Raw genomic sequence first — 6,364 nt, forward strand, 5'->3', positions numbered from 1 at the left:
ATCTAATGCAAAATGCATTTTTGTCCACATCAAAGTTCCAACATTGTTCCACATAGAAAGTCCCTCTGAGGCTCCAGACAAACTTACACCTATTAGTCCTCATTAAAAACAACAACAAGTTATATACTTCCAGTTTGCCCACAGTATAAACATTGCCATTCTAATGGTGAAGGAGACATAGACATGAAGAATTGAACCAAAACAAAACCAAGCCCCAGGAGAATAGACATTAAATCCTCTAGCTCCTTGTGTGGCATCTGCTACATACAGTGGTATGATATGCCCTCTTACACACTTAGCCAGCCCTTAGACCTCTGGCCTTGCTGGTTGCAGCATACATGACCTCTCTATTGCGCTGGCTCTGTTCATTGCCTATGGCTTTCCTTGGCAAATATCCCATGTTTTTGCCATCTCTGACTTTCTGGAATCTTCATGTCAGCTTAAGGATAACTTTTACAACTTTACATAACTGACATCTCCAGGCCTTCCCACAGGGATTCTAATCTTGCCACACATTACCTGGCTTTCAAGGCTTCCTTTGGATATCAGTGCAAGTTTCTATGGCTTCTCAATGTTTAAGTCCTGCATGGCTACAAAGCCAGCATCACTTAGATGATACCAAAAAGATGATTACTTCCACATAACACATAAAAGAGAATATTAGCTGCACTTCAAATTCTGTGAAAATACTGTAGAAGGTGCATGGTCTAGTTAGCTGTTCTTATAGCTGTCCTAATGATAAGTGTAGGCTTCATTTTGTGGTCATATAAGTTATAGTACTAATATAGCCATAGTTACGAAATGGTAAGGAGGTATTGCTTAAAAGAAATCACTATTTTAATTTTAGGAATCAGATGGATTTTTTTCTGTTCATAGTTGTTGATTGTATTGATATAAGTACTTCTTAGGGTTATTTGTGCCCAGATCTACTAATGTAAAAAGTGTATGGTGTCTTGGAATTTCTCCATACTTCCAAATCTCATTTATTAAGAATTCCCACTTGTTAGGAGGGATTTTTAAAGCATTATGAGTCATCTTTATCTTGCCTTTGTGATTTCTAAGCTGTCTTTGACAAGCATTTCACATGGGACTGATCTTATGTGGCGTTGTTAGATTGGGGCATGTTTGAATCTGGGTGTAGCCTGTCTTCAGGAGTCCTGCTTCTTCGTGTATTCCTGGGTCAGCAGTAGTGTGCTGGAAGCTTGTCAGAAATGCAGGGCTTCAGGTGCCAGTTCAGGCCCATTGAATCGGAATCTGCTTTTTAATAAGGTTCCAAGGCAAATCACACGCATGCGAACAACCGAGACATGCTGTACCAAGATGCAGTGGAAGGAATATTGCATAGAGTTTGGGAGACTATCTGAAATGATTTGCTGGAATATTTTAATGGACAAAGGAACAGGGAGAAACAGCGTAAAAATAGGGAGAAAAATTTCTCAGAAGACAAAAAAAATATATTGTAATGACTATTCTTGGTTGTTAACTTGATTATCTCTGATTACAATTTGATTACAATTATTTACTTAATTTGAAGTAGGAAGATCCTCTTTGAGATAGGGAGACATAACTTTAATCCAGATCATTTGAGCTGGGAAAATCCACCTCTAATCTGGCTAGACCTTCTGTTGGAAGTTTATATAAGAATGTGGAAGCTTTTGCTCATTGCCTCCTTCATGCTCTTGTCTTGCTAGCAAATCTACTTCTTCACTGGCATTAGAGCCTACTTCTTTAGAATTTCAGCATATACTGAAGACCAGCTGTGATTCCCAGCCTCATAGTCTGAGCAATTCTGAACCTTCTATTCATAGGTTGCCATTGTTGGACTAGCTAGACAGCAGCCTATAAGACATTCTAACAAACCCCCTTTCTCTCAATATATGTAGAGATTCATTCTCTGCTATGCTAGAGAATCTTGATTAAAGCAAACATCCAGTAGGAAAGTATAATTACTGATCAATGTCAAATATTGTAAAAGACTTAGGAAACACATGTCTGCAAGTGCTACTAGATTGAATAGCAGTGGGTGGTCTTAAGGTGGGGAGGAAGCCAAATCAAGAAGTTGTGGCTAGCTAGGCATGGTGGAATATAATTCTAATTACAGCACTAGGAAGGTGGAGGCAGGAGAATTGAGAATTAGAGGCCAATCTGGACTACATAGCAAACTGAAGGCCAGCCTGAACTACTGAGACCCTGTGTCAAAAGAGAAAAACAAATAAGTAACAACAACAAAAAGGAGTGTGGAAGAGTTTAAGTTGATTGAGAAATCTAATCTCTGGGGCATCCAGCAGAGAAAAGTGGATGGCTTTCGGTGCTGAAGAGGGAGCTGAGAGTCTACCTCTTGATCTGAGTGCAGGCAGAAGGAGACTCTCTTTTGCAGACAGCTAGGAGAAGGCTCTCAGCTACACTGGGCAGAGACTGAGCATAGGACCTCAGAGCCCTCCCCTGTATCCTCCAACAAGACCACACCTCTTAATAGTGTCACTTCCCACGGGCCAAGCTCATTCAAACCACCACACAAGGAGAGGAACAATTGCTTAAACCATGCTAGGGAACAGTTCTCTCATTCTGCCAGTACGTGGAGGGAGGGCCATTAAGTGGAAGAAGATAATTACCTGCTTGAAAGCCCGAGAAAGTCTACTTCCTTTCTTCTACCCACTAGTCTTACTTCAGACCCCCCAAGTCTATTGAATTTATACTCTAGAAACATCTAGTTGCCCTCAACTGACTGATATTATGGATTTTTAATCCTGCAACATTTGAAAGCATTAAAAATTCCCTTTGATAATAAACTGGCTTTTAAAAAGCTAACAGTATTAAAGTAGCATATTAAGTAGAAAAATAGAAGACATACATTATAAGTGTGCATTTGAAGAGATCTGACAGATGTATATGTTCATGTATCCACCACTACAATTAAGATATAGATTTCCATCATACCAAACCTCCCTCCATGCCTGTCTAGGAGTCCCCTCTGCCCCAGTATGAGGCAATCACAATAATTTAATCTGAGTTATTCATAGTCATTTTCTTTTTCCTTCTATTGGCTTCTTTGCACATAGTTTTGAAACCTATTCACATTGTCACACTCATCATTTGTTCCTGTTCATTGGTAAGTAGTATTTCCTTGAGTTGTTGAGTCATGACCTCTTTACCCACTTAACTGTTGATGAATACTTCTGGATACTATGAATAAAGCTTTAATTACATCTATTTGGGGAGTGACATGGTTTGAATATGCTTGGCAGAGGGAATGGCACTATTTGGGGGTGTGGCCTTGTTGGAATAGGTGTGTCACTGTGGGTGTGAGCTTTAAGATCCTCATCCTAGCTGCCTGGAAGTCAGTATCCTGCTAGCAGCCTTCTGATGTAGAACTCTCAGCTCCTTCTGCACTATGCCTGCCTGGATGCTGCCATGATCCCACCTTGATAACAGACTGAACCTCTGAACCTGTAAGCCAGCCACAATTAAATGTTGTCCTTATATGAGTTGTCTTGGTCATGGTGTCTGTTCATAGCAGTAAAACCCTAACTAAGACAGGGAGAACTGTACTTTCATTTTCCATGAATAAGGTTCTAGGAGTAAAATACTTATTGGTGAATAGATGTTCAAGATATTGCCTAGTGTTTGTTTCTTCAGCAGTACACATGCTTAAATTGGAACAATACAAAAAAAGATTAACATGGTCCCTTTGAAAAAGAAGTCCATGAAATATTTGATATTTTTTTTAAAAAAGGAAGAAAGGAAGGAAATGACATGATTGTTTTTTTATAATAAAAGAAACACGTGTAAGTGCTCTACTTGCTGTTTCTCGTTGATCTTTAATTTCAGGCATTCTGGTGGGTGTGCACTCATGTCTCACGGTGGTTTTAACATGAACTGTTTACTAATCATTTAAAGAATGTTTTGTCCTGCCTACCATAATAGCATGCAGATTTAATCCCAGCCCTCTGGAGGCAGTGGCAGGTGGATCCCTAAGTTGGAGGCCAACTTTGTCTACAACAGATTGAGCTCTAGGATATTCAGGGCTGCACAGAGAAACCCTGTTTCAAAACAAACAAACAAACAAACCAAAAAGAATGTTTACTCTTATTTTCAATCCTCTATCTTCTTTTGTTGTTGTTTTTGGTTTTAAAAATAAAATGAGTAAGTATGAATTATATACACGCAATTAGGGTACTATGTTAATAAAACCAACACTTGTTATTTTCAATAAATTAATAACTCTGCTTAAGTTTCCCTAATTTCTACTTGGTAAATATGAACTCAAAACATAAACCATATATCTGGAGGGCTCCTCAGCAATTGTCTAGAATACAGGGTATCAAGAATGCAGTACATGCCTATAATCACTTCAACGTGGGAGGCTGAGGCAGCAGGGTCTATCCTTATTAAATTGTAAGCTCAAGGGTAACCTGGGCTCTACAAGATTACACAACCAAACAATTTATAAATTTAAAAACAAGACAAACTTAAAGGTGTCCTGAGATCAGAAACGGTAAGAACCACTGTTCAGAAAGAGCCCAAACGCCTGCTGTATAGAAAAGACACTGGCTTTGAAACACAGAGGCTCTAATAGAGACTAAGGGAACAGAAACAGCAGGTACCATATTACAGCTTTAAGCCTCCGCTTCAACATCACCCTCTCCAAGCACTCCCTGAAAGTATTCCCACCAGCAGAAAATGACTCAGACTTCGGGAAGTCTCAGAACTGACAGTATTTGACCATACATTTGTCTCTGATGAGATTTTACTACTGTGTTGTGTCCACAGTTGTTCTAATGGCTAATTTAGTTTCATATTTGACAGCTCATCAAAAAGTTCCACACCTAAATGTATGCACCCATGTAAGTATGTGTACTTTATTAATTTCTAATATTTCCTTAGTATAGAGTTGTACAAATTCTTTACGTACATTGGGCATCAGTCCTTCATCAGAGATATTTAGTATAAACCTTTTCTCAATGTGTGAGTTGCTTTTTCAGTTACTTAGCACTTTATTAACAAAGCATAAAATCTCAGTGCTAGTGAGGTCCAATGTAGTGTGTTTTGCTTCGTGATCTGTGTTTTGTGTGTCTGTTAAATTCCTGCCTACCTCCAGACTGGGAGCATCTCTCCCAGAATGTTGTCTTTTACTTAGCATGGTCCTCCTTCACAGATCGCTGCTTTAATGTATCTTTCTACAGTCTGTTTCCTTTCTCTGACTCTTCCTATCTCTCAGGCATGGGCGTTTCCCAGCTTTTGCTCTCTTTGATTCTAAATTCTGTGTACTCATCAAAGGAAGTTTGAAGAGAAGACCAAGAAGAAATAATAACAGTAACGCCAGTTCTACATGGTGGTTGAACAGGATGGTTAAAGGAACAAGCTAGAGAGCAGACTGTCTGCACTTGAATTCCATTTCTGCTACCATCTGGTTGTGGTACTGGGTCGTAGTTTACATGGTAAAGAATTCACAAGGCTCAGTAGCACTTTGTACTAGGAGTTTTGTTGTTGCGAAGTACGTGAAGCAAAGATAAGCTGTGCGTTCCCAGAGTACAGAGATAGCAAGCACGTGTCCTAAAGTGCTTTTTTCTGCTCAGGGAAGGCTCTGGGTCTTATGGCCCCAGGTTTTTTATGTGGGATTTGAGGTGCAGGTATATCCAGTTATACGAATCTACCTTAGCCTCCAAATCTCAGGACCCAACAATGAAACTAAGGGTCATGGTCAGCCTTTGTTTTTTCCTCTTGAAGATCATAATCTACTTTGTGTTCTTTAGGAGGCAGGAGGGAGAGGCATGAGCAGCAAAGAATAAGCCATCAGACCTTCTTGGGTTCCCGAATTTGAACAAACAAGTGTATACCTCGGCTTCCTCCTGGGCTCCATCTGTTTTGATTGCTTTTGTCTGAAAGTACAAACTGCCATAGCATGGTGTAGAAGGCCATTTGTTTGCATGGTTATTTCAGGAAGTAGAAATATAGAAGTGAAAATGGAAAAGAAACGAGACAGAAGAGATGAGCGGGAAGGGAAGGAGTGGTCATGAGCAATTGAACAGCTGAGGATCAATCCCCTTGACCAACCTCTGACAGAAAGTGCCTAAAAAAGGGTCCTCCACAGTGCGGAGCAGTGAATCACTGATTTTGTGTTCTACCATTTGAGGCATCAAACTTATGCTTCTACTTCTCTGTAGGAATAATGGAGAGGTGAAGTTTGAACGGGGAAGCTGCCATCAGTACACAGAACATCTCTGACACACACACACACACTGTGCCAGACACACAGGCACACAGGCACACACACATGCAGACACGCAGGCACACACACTGTGTCAGACACACAGGCACACAGGCACACACACGTGCAGACACACAGGCACACAGGCACACACAC

This window comes from Mus pahari, chromosome 4 (genome assembly GCF_900095145.1).
Source record: "Mus pahari chromosome 4, PAHARI_EIJ_v1.1, whole genome shotgun sequence".
In the NCBI taxonomy this organism is placed as follows: Eukaryota; Metazoa; Chordata; class Mammalia; order Rodentia; family Muridae; genus Mus; species Mus pahari.